General features: G+C 51.7%; 1 protein-coding gene across 1 annotated transcript in view; it reads left to right on the top strand.

Annotated features, from left to right (window-relative positions):
* The first annotated feature begins 6,003 nt into the window (after positions 1-6,003).
* The window catches only part of RASSF2 (Ras association domain family member 2), a 41,298-nt gene continuing 27,487 nt past the window's right edge, over positions 6,004-19,814 (top strand). Inside the window, exons 1-2 of the mRNA XM_025399850.1 lie at positions 6,004-6,107; positions 7,265-7,339. The gene's annotated coding sequence lies outside the window, so the exon portion shown is untranslated. The remainder of the gene's footprint in view (positions 6,108-7,264; positions 7,340-19,814) is intronic.

Raw genomic sequence — 19,814 nt, 5'->3', positions numbered from 1 at the left:
AGGGGACTTCAGAGTTGTATCTGCTCAATACCCTGGTCATGTCAGCCTTGACTGCAGGATCCTGTTAAGTTCTTTAACAGTTCACTATTGCTATAAAACAAACTACGCCAAACCTTAGTGGCTTAAAGTGACAACCATCTGTTTTGTTTATGCTTTTTATCAGCTGGCTATTTGGGCTAGACTCAGCTGGGTTCCCTCATGCGTTGGTGGTCAGCTCTGGATTTGGGTATGGGACTTGACAGATCTTGGTTGGGCTCTTTCACATGCCTGGGGCTTTGGCTGGGACAACCAGGCCCACTTGGCTCTGGGCCATGTGGTCTCTCATCCTCCAGCCAGCTAGCTTAGGCTTGTTCAATGGTAGAGGTAATGTTCCAATAGAGAGAGTGGGAGAATGCAAGGCTTCTTGAGGCCCAGGCTCTGAAAAGGCACAACATGACTTCTGCCTCCTTCTATTGGCCAAAGCAAGCCACACTGTCTGCCCAAATTCAAGGTGGAGATATAGACTCCACTTCCTTATTGGAGGAACTGCAGAGTCATATTGCAAACAGCATGTGTGCTGGGAGCCAGTAGTTGTGACCATTTTGGCAATCAAGCTGTCTCTTTCTAGGTCGTGTTGTCAACATAACAAGCTCTTGAAATAGAGAAGCTGAACAGTGGAGGGTTGGCCCCTTAAGTTTCTTGGGTCTCAGAGTACCTGGACGTTTACAAAACATCCCCTTCAATTGTAACCTAAAACCCCTTCTTCTTTCCAGGAGCCCCCTACTGTGTGTCCAAGGGACCAGATTGGGAGCAGAGTTGAGTGACAATCTCATTAACCTTCTGTCAACTCAAGCCTTGTTACCACTTGTTTTCTTCTTTCCTTAGAATGCAAATTCTCTCCCAAGAGGGTCTTTTTTTGCCTGTCAAGCAGATATCCAACCGGCATGCCATGCTGGTGCACCAGATATGTGAAGAGGTGGCGGCAGCCCAGGGGTAGACCTCACTTAGGCTTCCTTATTTCTCTATATCTCATTGGATCTTCCTCTGTAAATTCTTACCTCCTGGATAGCAGAGGGAAAAAATATCTGAATATTAGTCTGGTAAATGAAGTCTTATGCAATAATCTAAACAGTCCCTCTGGTCTTCTTATGTAAACACTCTCTCAGAGTTCTTCCTTCCTGCCCAGCTCTTTGGGAGAAGTTGTACCTTACTCTCATGGTGGCAAGTGAGGCTGGTACTCAGGATCACAGGGAGGCCTCTGGGTCCTCCCTGGGCCCCACTGCAGATGGCCTGCTCTGGACCCTCCCTTGACAGCAGAATGCTGGACATGCTGCTCCCATTCCTGAGTACTGGGCTGGCATCTACTGCTGACGCCTGCAGCGTGTGCAGTTCAGGGTCTGGGTGCTCCAGGCTCTTTCGGATCTCTGCTCCCTGATCTTCACTCTGCCTTCGCTGATGCACCCTCTGGGTCTCCATTATGTCCTCCTGCCAGCCCCTGATTTAGGCAGCCCCTGATTTAGTCTCCCTGCCCCTCTTCATCCTAGGGCTTAGAGCAGAGAATTTGTGTGTTCTGTGTCGCATCCCTTCTGCCTATGTCTCATCCCAGTAGAGCAGTGGCGGACGGCTCCACGATCAGGAACTCGTTCCACCTTAAGGGACAATGGCTACTGTTTCTCTTTTTTCTTTTTTTTCTCTTGTGATGGATTTTTGTTCTGTTGCTCAGACTGGAGTACAGTGGTGTGATCTCGGCTTACTGCTACTGCAACTCCCCGCCTCCCAGGTTCGAGCAATTCTCCTGCCGCAGCCTGCCAAGTAGCTTACAGGCATGCGCCACCATGCCTGGCTAATTTTTGTATTTTTAGTAGAGATGGGGTTTCACTATGTTGGCCAGGCTGGTCTTGAACGCCTGACCTCTGGTGATCTGCCCGCCTCGGCCTTCCAAAGTGCTGGGATTACAGGCCTGAGCCACCGCGCCCGGCTGACTCCTGTTTTTCTGCCTCAGATGTTTCTTTTAGGCCAAATAAGTCCTCACAAACCAGGAGGTAAGAGGAGGTGAGCTCAACTAGTGGAGAATGAGAGGAGTCAGCAGATGAATGCCCCAACCCCCGGCCTTTAATGAGATAATTCTGAGGTGCGTTCTACACAGTTCCTTAGACGGTTCCCAGAGAAGTCAAGTCCCAGTTGCCCACAGCAGTAACCTGTCCAATAATGCACCTTCCCCACTCTCCACTTCCTCCCTCCCTCCCTCCTGCTTTCTGGGTCCTCCTCAGTAAATGATCTGCACCCAAGTCCTTGTCTCAGGCTCTGCTCTTGAGGGAGTTCAAACTAAGATAGGCCCTGTTAAAACACCTGTGGCTCACACAACTCAGCTTCCTTCTGAAGCCCCTGGTCCTTGGGAGCAGGTAGGAACTTTGGCATCACATCTACGCCACACTGGGATTGTGGGTGACCCCAGGAAGCTGAACCCACGCCCTCCCTCTGTGTAGTCGTGGTGCTCCACTGAGCTGACCGGTATGAAGCTGTCTAGGTTGGAGGAGAAGCGAGTGGGCAGTCGGTGTGTTCATTTTTTTTTTTTTAGACAGAGTTTTGCTCCTGTCGCCCAGGCTGGAGTGCAATGGTGCCATCTCCGCTCACTGCAACCTCTGCCTGCCAGGTTCAAGCAATTCTCCCACCTCAGCCTCCTCAGTAGCTGGGATTACAGATGCCCACCACCACGCCCGGCTAATTTTTGTAATTTTATTAGAAATGGGGTTTCACCATGTTGGCCAGGCTGGTCTTGAACTCCTGACCTCAGGTGATTCTCTTGCCTTGGCCTCCCAAAGTGTTGGGATTACAGACGTGAGCCACTGCATCTGGCCTGTAATCCTTGATTCTATCCCCAGAACTCCACTTAACCCACCCACATACCTCTGCTTTAAGGTCAAAGGTCATAAATCAGGGAGATGCAGCATCCAGGACTTTCTGTCTTCGTCCCTTTTCCCAGAATCCACTGGAAACTGAGGAGTGGGCTTTGGGCCTCTCAGTTCTCTGCATAGCCAGCCTCCTTTTCCCAAGCCACACAGGAGAACTCTGATCTAGTAGCAAGATCTGCCTCTCCAGTTGTTATAGGGGGAGACAAAGAAATGTAGAAGCTCCTTTTTCTTTCTCTGGCCATGCTTGTCATTCCCACTACTGTTTTGCTGAGGAAAAAAGGCACTTAGCTTTGAGACTCCAAACTCATCAGTGGCCTCCTTGTTCTGTAAACCTGTGCTGTCCCAAGCTGGTAGCCTGTGGTTATTGAACACTTGCAACATGGCGAATACCCCCGAGGAACTGATTTTTTTTTTGTTTTGAGATGGAGTCTCGCTCTGTCGCCCAGGTTGGAGTGCAGTAGCGCTATCTCAGCTCACTGCAAGCTCCGCCTCCCAGGTTCACACCATTCTCCTGCCTCAGCCTCCCGAGTAGCTGGGACTACAGACGCCTGCCACCACGCCCAGCTAATTTTTTGTATTTTTAGTAGAGACGGGGTTTCACCGTGTTAGCCAGGATGGTCTCCATCTCCTGACCTTGTGATCTGTCCGTCTCTGCCTCCCAAAGTGCTGGGATTACAGGCATGAGCCACCACACCCAGCCACAAGTTGTGTTTCTATTGGAGAATTTTAGACAATTCTAGACAATGCTCACCTGTTGCTTCCTGGGCCATGAGCCTCTTGGTCTGCCTCTGGTGGTAGAAACCTATAAGAAAACATGGTCTGGTTGGGTGCGGTGGCTCATGCCTGTAATCCCAACACTTTAGGAGGCCGAGGTGGGTGGATCACAAGGTCAGGAGTTCCGGGCCAGCCTGGCTAACATGGTGAAACTCTGTCTCTAAAAGTAATACAAAAAATTAGCCGGGCATGGTGGTACATGCCTGTAATCCCAGCTACTCAGGAGGCTGAGGCAGGAGAATCTTGAACCTGGGAGGAGGAGGTTGTGGTGCACAAAGATCACGCCATTGCACTCCAGCCTGGGCAACAAAAGCAAAACTGCATCTAAAAAAAAAAAAAGAAAACAAGGAAAAAAAAAGAAAATATGGTTTAAGGGTAGACTTTAATTATTAGTTTAATATATGCAAAATATTATCCCTGTTCAAATGTGTTGCTCAATTCTGCCTTGAAGGATGAAGGATGAAGGGCTATTCCTTTCTCTCCTGTGGCTTTGGTAGGCAGAAATTGATGAATGGAAACACATTTTCTGTTGTCATGCACGAATGAATCCATCAATCAATCAATTTATTCACTAAGATGGAGAATCTAAGTAGAGACAAATGTGTTCACAGCTTGGCAAGATGGCTTATGCTTGTAATCCTAGCACTTTGGAAGGCTGAGGGGGAGGATTGCTTGAGGCCAGGAGTTTAAGACTAGCCTGGGCAACATAGTGAGACCCCATCTCTACAAAAGATAGAAAAATTAGCTGGGCATGGTGGCACATGCCTGTAGTTCCAGCTACTCGGGAGGCTGAGGCAGGAGGGTCTCTTGAGCCCAGGAGATTGAGGCTGCAGTGAGCTATGATCATGCCACTGCACTCCAGCCTGGGTGACAGAGTGAGACCCCATCTCAAAATTACAAAACAAAACAAAAACAAAAGTAATGGGTTTAGCTTTAAATAGGGCCTAGGTTCAGGATTTCTGGCAGCCCAGTTTGGACAACCTGAGCTCATCCCTAGCCCCACCGTCACAGGAGGGTGAGCTGCTCTTTTGGGAGATTAGAGAATAAGGGATTCTAGCAGCATCTGTCTGATTTCCTGAACAGCAGAGCTCCAAGCCCCAGTGATAGAAGTCATGGCCACCCTTCACCAAGTGTCTGGGGTGCAGGGAGGGCCAGTCTGTGATGAAGGAGAAGAAAGAACCCCTCAGGGAAGACTTTCTGGTTACTGGAAGCCCTTTAGGCTCTGGATTTGCCTCTTATACTGAGCTCTCCATGCAGTTCTGACACTGAGATTAGATGAGATTATCTAGAAACTACTGCATCTGCAAATGCATTCCCCTAAGGTTATTTCTATTACCTGCAAAGGAAAGAAGCTTAACTAACAGAGTAGTGGGTCCAGATGGGGAAACTTAATGGGAGAGCTTTAACTTATTTAATTTATAGTGTTTATAGCTCAAGAAGAAAGAACCAGAAGATATATACATATTTTTTTCTACAAATAAAGCTGATCAGTGGCCTCCTTTTTCAGGGTAGCTGACACAGTTCTCAGCACCACCCTACAGCTGCATTTTGGGTTCAACAGACTTTTGTGGTTGGCCTGGGAAGCAGATCACCATTTATAACATTGTTTCTAAGGGAGACACATTCCAAGATCCAAACAATGAATTTAGCAAAGAATGCTTGGCTTCCAGGCTGGATGAGCTGGGCTGGTTGTACCTTGGGGGTTGGCCTGAGGCTCCCTTTCCCTTTGGTCAGTAGACACTGCAGGGTTGGGGGTAGGCACGTGAGGGGGAGAGCTCTGAACAGATAGGGAACCTGCAGCCGGGCTGCTCAAGGGCCTACGTGTGCTGGGGGCGCCAGGAGGTCCAGGGATGGAAAAGGAGGAGGTGAGAAATGGACAAAGAAACTTGGCCTCCTTGGCATTGCTGTCACGTCTGGCCGGCCCGCCAAGTCGAAGGGGCCTGTTTAGCCCCTGTCCGGCTCAAACTCTTTTGGGAATAAGCTGGGGTGTTAGGAAAAAAAAAAAAAATCCCACAGCCTCTGCCTGGGGAACCCGGGCCGCTGGAGGTGGGCTTGGTGGGGCAGCGTGTTTGTTCCCTGGGAGTGGCTGTCACAGCGCCGGGTGAACCAAGCAGCTTGGGCCAAGTCTCCATCCCTCTTGGAGAGGGCAGCAGCAATGAGGTGAGGGGAGCCAGCTCATCCTCCCCAACCCTGCACTCCCACCCCCTCCCCACCCCCAGCTCGGAAGAATCGCTGGCGGCGGGAGCCTGGACGAGCTGGCGGGGAAGGGGACGCAGCCACAGCATTGTCTGGGAGGGAGGGGAGAAGCTCCGCCCCTAGAGGGGAGGGGAGAAGAGGAGGGGGCGGGAAACAAGGGGAGGAAGAAAGGCGAAGGCAAGGCGAAGGGGTGTGGAGTGATATGAAGATCGAGAGAAAAGAGGGGACAGCGGACTAGCAGACCCGGTAGGGGCTGAAAAAGGCCAAGGGGCGGGAGGGAGGGAGAGGAAAGAGGAGGGGAGCGAGGAGGGCGGGGCGCCCGGTCCCCAATCGCGCGGCCACAGCCTGCCCAGCCTGGCTGGATTTGAGCCCTGCCCAGCCTGGCTGGATTTGAGCCCTGGCCGAGGCGACCCCACTTTTCAACTCCACGGTTCCCGCGGCGCGGGCGCGATGCAGCTGGCCCGGGGTGCAGGCAAGGCGCGGGGCGCGGGGCACTGGGAGCTAAGCACTGGCGCGGGATGCCGGGCGCAAGGTGCAGGGCGCGGGTCACTCTCTTTCCGCGTCCCCCCACCTCGCCAAAGTTTTTCCACGATGGTCCCTATCCCGGCTGGGTCAGCCCCTTAGTCCTCGCCTGCTTCTTGTCTCCTCTTTCTTCCCCCAGCCGCGGAGCTCCCGGGGCGCGCCGACTCCCCCTCCTCGCCCCTGCGGGGCCGTGTAGGCGCAGAGCCCCAGCCGGCCTGCCTTGCATCTGAAGAAAGTTGTGGCTTGGAGCTTGGAAAGCCTCCGAGAAAAGAGGCTTCTCGGACCCCTGGGGGTGTCCTTACTTCTTTTCGAGCCCACGATGGGAAGGTGCTCCCACCCCATCCCCGGGGTCTCTGAGACTTCCTGGCGAGGTGGGGCAGCGTGGCAGGTGCAGGGTTCCGGAGGCCCTGAAAGACCCAGAGAGTGCCCGACCCCAATCCGCCGCCGTCTTCTAGGCAGATTTCCCCGAGGCGGGTCCTAGTCCCCGGCTCGGGGAGGCAGCGAGCTTCAGAAGGGCACAGGGTGAGCGGGGGCCCTTGGCCTCCGGGCACTTCCCCTTTGCGGTCTCCCCGCCCTCCTTCGGAGCTGGTGCCTGAGGTCGCTGGGGACCTCAGCCTGGCGTCTTCTCTCGCCCCAAGTGAGGCAGGTGCCGTGGGCGGCCCCGGCTACTTCTGCATTTCCAGCGCTTACTTTACATTCAGCTCAAGTCGGAGAGTTCTGGGGACAGCTGAGAGTGCCAGTGGCCTCACTGGGAGACTGAGGGTTCTGTTTCACCTCTGGGGCGCTGCGTGGGTCCGGGCTGTCCACAGCCCCTCTGCGCCTCAGTGACAGGAGAAGCCGAGCACGAGGCCTCTCATCACTGCGTGCACTCTATTTCCCAGGTATCTGGAATCCTGGTGCCTAGAACGTGTTTTTCGGGAGAGCAGAGGCTGTGTCTACGGCAGGCTGGGGTTATAGTAAGTACCTTGTAAATGATGAATGAATGTATGAACCAATCAGCTGACAAACAACAATTTATCCTGGAGGGGGACCCAGTTCCTGCCACAGTTGATCTCAGTACAATGGGAGGAAAGAATTAGAAACAATGATTCTTTTAAACAGCCGGGAAGACACAGCCAGGGGCCTTCTTTCAGGAACATCTGGATGAGGAATCTGCAGCTAGGCTTATTTTACTAATACATCCACATTTACTTACTAGGCACTTTTTCTGCAGGTGGTCTGAAGAATTAAAGAAATTTCACATGGCAAAGATATATCGGGTTGTTTGAGGAGAGTCAATTTTCAAAAAAACCAAAACAGTCGTGTTCAAATGTAGTGTCCCAGGGACACAGTGTGGCATCTACCTGGGTGGTGGCCATTTGGGATCAGAGACCCTTGCGTGGGGGCATTGGGTGTGGGCAGCAGCTGCGTTTTCTCCTCTGGACAGGTCAGCCTGATGCCTAGGGGCTGTGGCAGTCCAGCAGGCCTCACAGGGGTAGAAGAGGGCCTCAAATGATGGCTGAGCTTGGAGAGGGGGTAGTTTTGGAAAGAGTGGGAGTTCTTCCCCTGGGAGAAGGTGGAGGCATAGTGTACAGCCTGCCTGGGCACCTGCAGTGTGGACTGGTACAGCTTGGGAGTCCCTCTGCTGGGGAGGCTGGAAGGCGAGTTCCGCTCCTCCTTCAGCAGATGGAAGAGCAGAGGTGGAATATCGGGGAGACACATGGTAAGCCTTGGGGTGCAGCCTAGACATATCCCAAGTGCTCCACTCCCCTCATTTTTATGCTGTTGAAATTGGGTTGGAATCATGATGGCCCCTTTGAGAAGCCTGGCTGAGAGGAGACCAGGGATCTGACGTCCCTTTTCATGCCTTTCTCCAGGGGAAGGGGACTGTGTGCCCTCCACATCTGGCCAACTGGGGCTGTGCCCGCATCTGCTGTATCTCCAGCCAGCATCATCCCCACTTTCCCGAGCGTGGCCTCACTCTGTCCTTGGTGCTCCACAGCCTACCTCTCTGCGTCTCTACATGGCTTCTGTTTGGAGGTTCAGGTCTTCTCGCCAGTTTGTGTCATCTTAGGAGTCAGTTGGTGTGGTGGACAACCCTATGCCTTGTTTTCAATCCTTTGGATGCTCTGACCCACCTGAGACATCCCAGTTGCTATTGGTTTTGCTTTTACTTCTTGGTCTATTTCCTGGTGCCCCGGAGTCAGGCTTCATGTCTGCGTTCCATGCGTGAGCTGCTTAGGAATGGCTGAGCGACTCGGCTGGAGAGGTGCCCAGGGTGTGCATCTGCTGTCTCAGAGGGCTGGATGGCATTGCTTGCCAGAGAAGGGACTTGTCATCAAAGCACAAAAGAACCTGGGCCTGATTATTGCTTTCAGACCTCTTCAGGATATTTTGGCACTGAGTGGGAGGTGGGGACAGAGAGGCAGGGTCAGGTTGCCAGAGAGTCTCACAGAGAGGCTGGGAGATGGACTGAGTGACCCCATGAGTAGTCCCAGGACTCATCTCCCCCAGAGCGAGAAACAGGGCAGGTCTCAGCAGTGTGCTTGGAATGGAACAAGATGTTCAGCGTCTATCTTCAATCTGTAGTAGCTGAGAGCTGCCACAGCTGGGTTTATAAAGCGAGAGTAGCAATTCCCTCCTGCTACCTCCCTAATACTCTTCACAATGTGGTTCAGTTGTTTACTCCAATGACACACTGTCCTATTTCAATACCTCCCTGTCTACAATAAGAATTTTTATTTTTTATTTGTATTTATTATCTATTTTTTTGACATGGGGTCTCTGTTGCGCAGGCTGGAGTGCAGTGGTGCAATAATGGCTTACTGCAGCCTCAATCTCCCAGGCCCAAACAATCCTCCCACCTCAGCCTCTTGAGTAGCTGAGACCCCAGGCATAGGTCACCATACCCAGTTACGTTTTTATTTTATTTTTTTAATAGTGATGAAGTCTCGCTATGTTACCCAGGCTGGTCTCAAACACCTGGGCTCAAGCCATCCTCCTGCCTCAGCCTCCACAGCCTACACCTGTAGGATTACAGGTGTGAGCCACTGTGCCTGGCCCAGAAGAATGTATAAATGTCCTCAAGGTGGAGTGAGCCCCCACAGGTCTCCCTGCTGGTTTCATTTATTTGGCCTCTTGTGGGTTCCCGTGGACCACGTGGCCGTGTGAGGTGGGGGTTGGGAATGGGACAGGAAGCACCAGGGAAGGAGGGTGGCACATCCTCTGACTTGGACTGGGCAGCCAGTGGGTCATTTTTTATCATTTCTGGGATGGCAGACTCTAAAGCCTGTCATTACAGGTTGATGCAGCTGTTTGGGGTGACGGCTTGGGGCTGGGGAACTGCTGCTCAAGGCAGCTGTGGTGGTACCAGAGAGAGACCCGCTCATCCATTCCTGTGGAACAGGCAAAGTGACTTCCAAGGGCTTTTCCTATTCCTTCAATTGGTGAAAATTGGCAGAGAAATACCTGTGCTTTCTTTGAACATGTCGACCCAAAGTGATTTGGCAAAGTAGATTTACTTCATCAGCATTGTGCTTTAACCATCGTTGGCATTCAGTGAAGTGCTCGTTTTTATAAATGTCATGAAAAGAGTTTTGGATTTGGAGTTTGAATTGCATCTTACCATTTCCTAGCTGTGGGATACTGGATAATGTAATAGATGCTGTCAGCCTCCTGCCCATGTTCCACTGGTCTCAACCAATGACTGATGGGAGAAGGTGTGCAAATACTCCAGCTTCCTCGCCTCTCTGTTGGGATAAGTTTGGGGCATGTTCTGTGCTGTCTCTAAGAGTTCCCTTGCAGGACTGAATCCCGACTGCTCATAGTGTTAGCTCACTCACTTCCTCATCTCACTTTACCACTCCCTTTGTACTTGAACTTGAATTCTTGTTTCACGATCTACTTTTGGGTGAAACCAATCTAAGACAGGTTTTAACCTATAGTTAAAAGTCATTAAAAGTTTCAGTTTCAGGCCGGGCACGGTGGCTCACACCTGTAATCCCAGTACTTTGGGAGGCCGAGGAGGGTGGATCACCTGAGGTCGGGAGTTCAAGACCAGCCTGACCAACATGGTGAAACCTCATCTCTACTGAAAATACAAAAATTAGCCCGGCATGGTGGCGGGCGCCTGTCATCCCAGCTGCTCAGGAGGCTGAGGCAGGAGAATCGCTTGAACCTGGGAGGCAGGGGTTGCAGTGAGCTGAGATCTTGCCATTGTGCTCCAGCCTTGGCAACAAGAACAAAACTTCCTCTCAAAAAAAAAAAAAGAAAAGAAAGAAAAGACTCAGTTTCCCCAACCGTAAGATGGAAATTATAATAACTATCTCACAGCAATATTGTGAGGGTCAAATGAGCTATCATATGTGCTCAGCCTGGCACATAGCAAGCGTGTAGAAAACCATTTGCCGGCTAGAAGCAGGCTATGATGGATTTGGGAGTGTGTATTTTGGTGGAACATAGAGAGTTACAATGCTTGGAGAGACAGGCTGCTCTTAGGTTAGGTGAGGAAGCTGAGGTCACCTGCACATGGTGTGCATTCCTAGGTTGTGACCAGTGATGTGCTGGTAAATATTTAACACCTGGCTCTTGGTAAGTGTTTTGGGGGAAGCCCTGCTTTGTGGTGCTTTCCAATTTATATGATATAAATAAATATTCCCACTAGGGCTGACTTCACTCTACCAACCTGGTGTCAGTGAACACTCAGTTGGGAAGAGTTGTGCGCCACTGGCACCTGAGAGCCAGTAGGAGCTGGCCCCAGCACACATCTGGCCATGACTAAGTCAGCATGTGACCTCAGTGATTTCAATTTCCAATTCTGTACATGGGAAGGGGAGGATAAGATTTGTACTAGGCATCCAAGACATGGCATATGTTCAAGCGCTGCCCTGAACCGGTTGAACCTCACTCGCATGTGAGGTACTTCTGGGGTGCATTTAATGATTATAATTATTATTGTTTTTTTGAGACGGAGTCTCACTCTGTTGCCCAGGCTGGAATGCAGTGGCATGATCTTGGCTCACTGCAACCTCTATATCCTGAGTTCAAGCGATTCTCCTGCCTCAGCCTCCCAAGTAGCTGGGACTACAGGTGCATGCCACCACGCCCAGCTAATTTTTGTATTTTTAGTAGATACAGGGTTTCACCACGTTGGCCGGGCTGGTCTTGAACTCCTGACCTCAAGTGATCCACCCGTCTCAGCCTCCCAAAATGCTGTGATTACAGGCATGAGCCACTGCGTCTGGCTAATGATTATTGAAATATTTATGCTGTGAGACTTTCCGACTCCCAGTTTCCCCATCTCCAAGGCAAGGGATTAAATGATTCCACGTGTCCCTTCTAACCCTTGACCTCTTTCAGAAGAGTCATTGCCTTGTCCTTCTGTCTATACAAGAACAAAACCTTTAAAAACCTTTAATGACAAAAAACCTTTTGTGTGGACTACATATGTGGCACCCACCATGAGACACCCGGCACTGGCCCTTCCTAGAGTCCTTCCTGCTGGGAATTCAGTGGACATTAACCCAGTATAATCCTGCTTGTCTTGTATATCAGTTTCACCTCAAGGCTCCAGCATGGTGTGTCTCCAGAGGAGGACTGGAGAGGTGGGAGGGGGAGGTTTCTTACGGAATGGACGGTCCCTTCCTTTCTGAATCACTATGCAACATTATAGACACCCGAGTGGAGTCTGCTCACGGTTTGCATTCCTAGGTTATGACCAGTGATGTGCTGGTAAATGTTTAATACCTGGCTCTTTTTGGAAGGAGGTCTGGAGAAAAGTCTGCGTGGAGAAAGAGAACTTTCTGTGACAGAATTCAACATCTTGGTGTAATTTTACTCTTAATGCTCTGTTGACAACCCTCCCAAACAAGTCCCTGACTCAGCAGTTCCACCCCTAGGAATTCTTCCCCCAGGGATGTAATTGGATAAATGCAGAAAAGTATGTATAGGGGGATGTCCCTCGCAGCATTATTTATAATAATGACAACACTCCATAGTGACAAATGGAGACCAAATGCTCAACAGTCATACATTAGTTAACCATGGCATATCTATACTTTGGAATACCATGTGGCTACAAAAACATAGGCTGTAGGTGTGTAGCTATTAACATGGAAGAATATGATATATATATTTTTTGAGACGAAGTTTCACTCTTGTTGCCCAGGCTGGAGTGCAATGGTGTGATCTCAGCTCACTGCAATCTCCGCCTCCCAGGTTCAAGCAATTCTCCTGCCTCAGCCTCCCGAGTAGCTGGGATTACAGGTACACCACCACGCCCGGCTAATTTTTTGTATTTTTAGTAGAGATGGGATTTCACCATGTTGGCCAGGCTGGTTTTGAACTCCTGATCTCAGGTGATCCACCTGCCTTGGTCTCCTAAAGTGCTGGCATTACAGGTGTGAGCCACCAGAATATGATATATTTTTAAGAAGCAGGTTACCAGACTGTGTGCTATTTTTACAAACTGTATCACCCATTTATATTAGCATCTGGAAGGATGTATGGTAAAATGTTAATAGTGATTATCTCTGGGTGGTGGAGTTTTGGGAGATTCAATCTTCATCTTTTTTCATATGTAATAGTTTATTTTTATTTTTTATTGTAGTAAAATATGCATACCATAAAATTTACACTTTTAACCATTTCTAAGTGTTCAAATTAGTGGCATTAACTATATTCACAATGTTGTACAACCCATCACCATTATCCATGTCCAGAACTTTTTTGTCATTCCAAACAGAAACTCCGTACCCATTAAACAATAACCCCCTCATTCCTATCTCCTTCCAGCTCCTGGCAGCTTCTAGTCTACTTACTGTCTTTATGAATTTGCCTCTTCTAGCTACCTCATATAAATGGGATCAAACAATATTTGTCCTTTTGTGGATATTAATCTTTTCATTTATCTATATATATTTTTCATTTTTGTTTTTGAGACAGGGTCTTACTCTGTTGCCCTTGCTAGAGTGCACTGGTACAGTCATGGCTGTCTGCAGCCTCCACCTCCCGGGCTCAAGTCATCCTGCCACCTCACCTCAGCCTCCCAAGTAGCTGGGACTACAGGTGCATGCCACCACACCCAGCTAATTTTTTATTTTTTGTAGAGACAAGATTTTGCCATGTTGCCCAAGCTGGTCTTGAACTCCTGCATGCAAGCGATGCTCCTGTCTCGGCCTCCCAAATTGCTGGGATCACAGGTGTGAGCCATGGAACCTGACCTATATTTTAAAAATAAATCAAAAAAATGTTTATTTTACTTATGTAATAGAAAGGAAAGGGAAGCCCTGGCAGACAGTTGTGGTATTTGGCCCCTGGTGATTCCATCTCAAGCTGGGTCATGTGGTCCTGACTATCCTTCCCGGCCCGGGCAGTGTCAGGGTGCTGCCTCCATCTCAGCCTCACAGGACGAAAGTGGCCAGGATGCAGGTGTGCAGCATCACTGGCTTGGGAGCTGACCACAGCGTGACTTGCTGGCTGCTGGCAGCTGGCCCATGGGGCCCAGACCCCCTGCTGCTGAATCTCAGGGTTTTCTGTGTGGTGATGGGTTTGGAAGGGTGGGCTCATGATTCGCCGTGACTTTGATGGAGCAGCTGCCATGCAGAGAGAGAGAGATTCAAACCAGGTAGAAGTGGAGTTGTGTGGAGACTAGCTTCCTTGAAGCTCGAGAAGGAGGGTCTCTGCCTTTCTATTTCAAGCATCCTTTGTGTGTGCCAAACCCCTGCCCTGTTAAACACCCATCCCAGCGGCTGTAGGGCTGGCTGTTGAACGTTTTGTCCACAGCATGGCATGGGATGCAGGAGGCTTTGGGGGGGTCCACGAGGCCTCAGGTACTCTGGGGAGATGGGTGGTAGCCTCAGATAATCAGTGCCCCTTCCTAAAGTGCCATGTAGGGCCTTACAGCTGATCACACAGAGATTTGGGGCAAGGATGGCTCTTTTGTGTACAGTCGGGGCCATGGTGCCACGGAGTGGGGGGCTGGTGAGGCAGAGTGTGCCCGCAGGTCAGCTCAGGAAACTGCGGGACCCAGAACTGGGAAACCAGGTCACATGACTGTATTCAGGGGTCACGGGAGTGGGTCAGGTGGCTTTTCTCTGGGACATTTGCTCTGAGGCAAATGCTGTGAGTTCCTTGTTAGGTGAGTTCCCTGAAGTGCCCGCGGCTCCTCCAGTGAGTTGGTAAGAGCGTGAGCCTGGGAGAGCACTCACGGTCTCTTCACCTGGCCGTGCCTAGTGGGCAGCTGCCCTTTGAATCTTAGGCAGTCGTGGGGGTGTACAGAGGTTTGATAGAGCCGCCTCTGCAGGCCGTGTGGAGGAGCAGTTCTGCTTTACATGGGGCTGACTTTCCTTTAGGGCTGGTCAGCTGTGCCCAGGGTAGACAGAGGAAGGTGTGAATGTGCTACTGTGGCAAACTTCCCCTGGAAATGGTCTGGAAACCCCCCGATGTGCCATTTCTCCTGGCACTAGGAGGGGTCTGAGATTTGCTGTGAGCGGGGAATTTCCCCACACATGTTGCTGGGTGCGTTAACTAGAGGTTAAAGGAGGGGGGATGTCAGATGCGCCGCAGTGACTGCTGCCCCCACCACCCCGGAGGGCTCTGGACACACCCAGCACTTCCTTTGCTCTTCCCACTCACTGCTTTTCAAGTCCAAGGAACCTGCTGGGGTCTGGGGGTGGAGGCCAGCGATCTTAGCTTTTGGGTTTTCAGTCCTGTCCCCAGGTGGCGAGTAGAGGAAACCCCAAGATCGCTGCACACAGAGCTCAGAGTCTCAGCCTATAGCACCAAAAAAGGAAGAATGCTGGGGTTCCCTTGAGGAAGGGGATGTGAAGTCAGAGATGAGTCTGAGTGGCCTGTGACTTGGAAACCACGCAGTAAACAGGAAGTGTGGCTACCAAAGACATCTGAACTTGTAGGAAGCAGGGGACCCGGAGCCAGCCCCTCCTTACCTGCTTGGATCAGTCTGTCTCTCTCTCTGCAAAGCTAGGAGAAGAACCCTCAGATAGGCCAGCAGGAGCACTTAGGGACACAGGCCTCGGGCGCTCTCTGCAGGGTGGCCTCCCTTAAATCCCGTAGTTACTGGACGGGAGGAAAGCTTACCTTGCTCTTCCCCAGGTAGACATTAAAACTACCCTATAAACTGGCTTGGCTTTGAGAAATGCAGGCCAGGGAGTATCTCGTCTTATTTGCTTTAGTGAGGCCAGTGTTGTCTCCGCCAACTTCCCACTCTCCCCTTGGGTTTCACAGCCACAAGGAATTTGTCACTTGGTTGAATTGGAACCCACGAGAGGCTGTCTTGGCTGGTTAGCATTCTAGGTCTTTAGTTTCTCTGAGCCAGAGTCTAGTTCTACACATACCAAGCATGCACACCATGCATGTGGACACACACATACACATATACACAGCGATACACCACCCCCCAACCATACGCTCCATACACACATACACACACACAGCGATACACCACCCCCCCAACCACACCCTCCATCCACACACTGGACTCTCACTCACACACCGGGAGCTATGCTCACACCCACGCACACACAGCTGCTTCTTTCTGGAGTCTGTGCTTCCTCTATGCTTCCTTTTTTGTCCTGCTTCAGCGCCCTGGCTCTCTGATTAGAGGCTAAGGGCTCTGAGTTTCCTTCTACAACATCCATCCTAAAGGTCAGGCACTTGTGGACGCCGGTGGGGCTTCCCTGTAAACGTGTGGCTGCTCCTCTGGCCTGCGAGGCCATTGTCTGGATGGGCCCAGTGGTGGCCTTCTGGGTCACTCACCTGGCCACCCGCCCACTGGTGTGGAGCTGGAGGCAGGCCTTTCCAGCAGGAGTCCCAGGACTGCTTCCTCTCATCTCCCGCAGTCGTGTCTGGGAACCCAGGCTTGGGCAGGGAGGGCTGGGCTGGGCCGCAGTTGGTGGTGGAAGAGCCGGGGCTTCGTAGGCTGACCTGCGTGAAGAAACCCCAGCATGGCTCTTGGTGCGTCTCAGTTCCTCCTGTGTCGGTGGGCCAGGCAGGGGCAGGTCCGGGGATGGGAGTGGGGTAGCTTGCCAGGAAGGGCCTGTACCTGTCATTTACCAAGCATCGAGGCTTTTCTGGGAATGGGGTGGGGATGGTCTGTGGGGCCTGTGAGTGGGAGGGGTAGTGCATTGTCCCCTCAGTGTCCCACCCAGTGTGTGATATGGGACTGAGAGTCGATGGCTCTGTGACTGCAAGTACCCACGTCCTGGACCTGTGGCTCTGGGCCTCTCTCCCTGGCCCCTGCAGCGTCTGCTTTTTCCACAGCTTGTCCTCTAGGCTGGTCACTCACTCACCTCCCATCCCCAGGACCCCCCAGCCTGCTGTGGGCTGGTAACTGGAGCCAACCTGCTCCTGCTGCTCCATAGTGAGCCTCTCAGATCCAGCGCTCAGCCAGAGAGCCATAGGAGAGCACTGGGCTTCGTGTCGGCTCTGCCACCTGGGACAAGCCACCTAACCTCTGGGACCTTCTGTTTCCTCATCTGTAAAATGGCTAAAGTGAAGCCTTTCCCATGAGGTTCTTGGAGGGACTAAGATAAAGCACCTAGAGCCAGCTACCAGCAGCAGCAGCAGCCCCGGGTGCTTATTAGGACTGCACCTTCTCAGACCCCACCCCAGAATTACTGAATCAGAAACTGGGACAAAGGGACCTGCAATCTGTATTTTAACAAGCCCTCAGAGGGATTCCAATACACACTCAAGTGGGAGAATCACTCCTCCAGAATACAGTTGGGTTGACTGATTTTTGGCTGAAAGCACTTTCTTCCTTACCACCTCAAGAGAAGTTGTAGTCTGTTGTTGGGTTCCGCTTGGCAGCTGCACCGCCCTGGATTTGAGCCTCAGCTCCGCCCCTTCCTAGCTGTGTGTCTTGGGGCAAGTGGCATAGCTTCTTTGTGCCTCAACTGTTCAGCTGCAAAATGAGGATAATAAAGTTTCTTTCTTAATGAGGTTGGTGTAGGGGTTAAAAGAGTCCAAGCAGTGATGGGGCTTCTGTTCCATAATGCAGGAAGGCAGAAGGCAGAGTGTGCCATTTCCTTCTGAGGCAGCCCGCCTTTTGCCCATGCCCAGGACAGGCTTGGGTTTGGGAAGCATGATCTGGCATCTCTTACCATCTCTAGGTCTTGGCAGGGCCCCAGCCTGCAGCTCAAGTCTCCTTCCTCATGTGGTGCAATGGGGCTGGGGTTTCCTGTTTGCCATCCACACCGCTTCCTGCCCCACTACGAGGGGTCTGAAGTGCAGAGGGATCAGCACTATCTCCTCTGCCATTGCTTGGTTACAAAGCAGATTCCCTCAGGAGACCTGGCCAGTTGGTCTTTAACACTGTAGTGGAAAGCACTGTGCCCAGCAACTTTCTTCTCCAACCCAGGAGATCCAGGGTGTCCTCAGAGGGAGGTGCAGGGCTCAGAGAAGAGGCGTGCACAGGCCCCAAAAGGGGAAGCTATAGGCCCCCAGTGAGCGTTTCCTTTGCATCAGACCTGGGGCCTGGGGCTGGGGTCCGGCTTCTGTGACATGGTGCCCTGGCTTGCAAGAAGGAGCCCTTTGAATCAGCTCAGTGCCTGCACACATGGACCCTGCGGGACGCTCTACACTGTCCCCTTTCTCCTTGGAAATATTAGTAGCAGGGAGATGGTGCTAAATACCCAACTCAGTTTGTTTTTAGAAAATTCCACCCCTTCCTTTCTTGAAGGGCTGCTTTGAAATACTTATGGTGATGTCCTCAGTCTACACAGTTCTTTCTCTACAGGTTCCACAGTGGTGCTCAGCCCTGGATGTACACTGGCATGACCTGGGGAGGCTTTGAAAATGCTTCAAGGCTTTGAAAAGGCCCCTCCCCTAGAGTCTGATGTGATTGATCTGGGCTGCAATCTGGATGTCAGGATTTTAATTTATTTTATTTTTTAAAGACAGGGGTTCACTCCATCACCCAGACTGGAGTGCAGTGGTACCATCATAGCCCACTGCAACCTCGAACTCCTGTGCTCAAGCGATCCTCCCACCTCAGCCTCCTGAGTAGCTAGGACTACAGGGGTGTACCTCCTGAGTTGCTAGGACCACAGGCATTAACTGTGCCTGGCTAATTTTTTATTTTTTAATTTTTTGTAGAGATGGGGTCTCACTATGTTGCCCAGGTTGATCTTGAACTCCTGGCCCCAAGCCATCCTTGTGCCATAGTCTCCCGAAGTGCTGCAATTACAGGCAGTAGCCACCATGCCCTCGCTGACATCAGGATTTTTAAAGCAACCCCTTTCTCTACTCCCTCCCTGCCCCTGCTCTGGGAGTTTAATGAGCACCCAGAGTCAGAATCCCTGCGATGTCGGGTGTCTGTAAGCCACCTCTTCCCACTGCCCCCCATCCTTGGTTTCAGTCAAGGCTTTGGCAAGTGCCCAGCCCTCCTGCTGGTCAGGTGGTGGCTCTGTGGGGTTTGCCACCCTGGGAATTCTCCATGGAAAGCCCTCTCCTCCCCAAGCCTGTCTCAGAGACTGGGGCTGCCTGGATCCTATAGAACAACTGTTGCTCTCCCTCCCTTACCCCCACTGGGAGCTGAGAGGGGGGTGGTTGGGGCCTGGCCCCTGCTCTACAACCAGGAAGACAATTCAGAAAACAAGAAGCAAAAGTGACCACCAAAGGGAGCTCTTCCCCTCTCTCACCCTGGACTTTCCTGCCAGGGCTGCCCCTCCCTTGGAGGACTTTCCAGTTCATAAATAAGAGGTGCTGGGTCTCCAGGCTGGAAGTGAAACCATGTAGGGTGAGCCAGGGTCCTGGGGATGCTCTGAGACCAAGGAAAGGTGGCACATTCTCCGGGATCCTGACCATGGAGCGTTTGGAGGAAGCAAGACCTAACAGCAGAGGGGATTCTACTGTCTTTGTTGGGAGCTCCAGATGCCTCTCCCACCTCCGAGAGCGTCTTGAGGACTTGGTGTGTGCTCTCCTCTCAGGAAGCTGAGCCTGTGAATTTCAAGGGCTTGGCCAGCCCTGCATTTATTCTTGAGGAGGCCTGGTGTGGGAGGCTGGAAACACCTGCGAGTGGGGTCTGCGGGAAGGCAGGGAAAGGATGCTTCGTGCAATTGCTGCAGGCTTCAGCTGGTCCAGAGCTTGGGCGATGCTGACCCTGTTCCTGCAGCCTAGGCTCCAGCACCAGGCTGGTCCTGAGTGGGCAGCTGTTTCCTCCCAACTGGAGAGTGAGTGGGGGACAGTGAGAGACCCAGTAGTTGCTTCAATCTTGATATGGAGCAGGTGTAATGGATGCTGCTGTACCACCCAGGCCCCCTTAATCTGTGGCATGCTGTGCGTGTTGACGGTGCTGGGTCTTAGCTGCACACGTTTCCTGAGAATTGCTCTTGCAGGGAAATGCCTAGGGGCTGGCTCTCTGCCAGTAACGGACACGCAGTGGTCTAGAAGCGCCACCTGCCCGCCTCCAAGTAGGACAACTCTGGGGGCCCT

Source organism: Theropithecus gelada, chromosome 10 (genome assembly GCF_003255815.1).
Source record: "Theropithecus gelada isolate Dixy chromosome 10, Tgel_1.0, whole genome shotgun sequence".
Lineage (NCBI taxonomy): Eukaryota > Metazoa > Chordata > Mammalia > Primates > Cercopithecidae > Theropithecus > Theropithecus gelada.
The sequence above is the reverse complement of the archived record's forward strand: the minus strand, read 5'-3'. Positions and strand labels throughout refer to the sequence as shown.